This window comes from Egretta garzetta, unplaced genomic scaffold (assembly GCF_000687185.1).
Source record: "Egretta garzetta isolate BGI_Z169 unplaced genomic scaffold, ASM68718v1 scaffold277, whole genome shotgun sequence".
Taxonomy (NCBI): domain Eukaryota; kingdom Metazoa; phylum Chordata; class Aves; order Pelecaniformes; family Ardeidae; genus Egretta; species Egretta garzetta.
The window spans coordinates 129,106-130,393 of record NW_009260271.1 but is presented as its reverse complement, the minus strand read 5'-3'; positions in this window follow the sequence as shown (position 1 = coordinate 130,393).

The window sequence follows — 1,288 nt, the reverse complement described above, 5'->3', positions numbered from 1 at the left end:
CAACCTCTGCCACGCGCTGCCGCCAGGCGCAGCCCCCTCCCCGCCTCCCGAGGGCAGCGGAGGAGCTCGCTGACCCTGGTGAGATGAAGGTCTGGCCGCAGCCTCCTCATCCCGACCTGGCCATCCTCATCCACCCTCAGCAAGCACAGACCCTGCGGGGGGTCCCGTGGTCGCTGGCCTGTCTGTGTCCCAAGGCTGAAGGAGGGTTGTTGGTGTTGGAGCTGAGATGCGTTCCTGTGGATGAACAACCAGACACTTGCCTCCAGGTGCACAGGCAGCTCCCAAGTCACCACTCTCCTCCTGCTCTTCCTCCCTCCCCACCTCCTTGCATGCGCCGCATGGCCGGTGTCCTTAGTGACCGCTGACCTGCTGAGAAGGTCCCTCTCCAGCTCTGGTGGCATCTTCTCATGCTCTGGAAACACAGCCATCACTGCCAGGACTCCGGGGCAGATGTGTTTGGATCCTCCAAAACCCCAAAGGCACCCAGGTCCTGCTGGCTTAGCGACGTTTCGGTCCGATGTTCGCAGAGCCTGCTGGAGATCTTGGCTGAAGTCCTTCAGACTGCATCCCTAACTCAGAAGTAAGTTTTGTGACAAACTTAGTAGTGAGGAAAGTCCTGCTGTTCATCTTTCGGCCATGAATAGCTGACGCATGCCCATTTTCAACTGAAGACAAGGAACGGCATGGAGGAGTCGCACGGGGAACCTGCTGAAGCATGACTTCGGTGTCGTCCCTTTTCAAGCACCCACTGACTGCTGGCACCCCAGTGCCAAAGCTGCAAAGGGCTTTTCTGTCCCTGGCCGCTGGTTGTGTGGGGACTCCTCGTGCCTGCCCCGGGCCAAGGTGTGCGCATTGTCCACACCCCGAGCACACATCCCCCCCGCATCCCCTCGGGGAGGGGTGAGGCTGGCTGGCGCCTTGGCTGAAGACAAAAAAATCAGGGTTTGACCGCAGGCAGTGAGGGTGTGAGTGACGGCTCTGGAGCAGGAGCGGCTGGGTGACCAGGATGGGCTAAACCAAGTCCTTCTGTCTGTCCAGCGAGGGAGCAGCAGCTCCTGTTGATGGCACATGGGTCCTTCACCCGCTCTGCGAACTGCCCTGCAAACGCATTGCTTCTATTCGCTTGCTCAGTGGCGCAGCTTGCGTGACGCACGCTGACGCAGGTAACGCTGAGAGGCCCAAACACCAGCCCTCGGCAGACCTTGGCCTGCTCCGGCCGGCGGCGCTCGCCCTTGGGCTGGGGACTTTGGAAATGCACGGTGGGGGCATTTCCCCTGAAGGGTGCGTG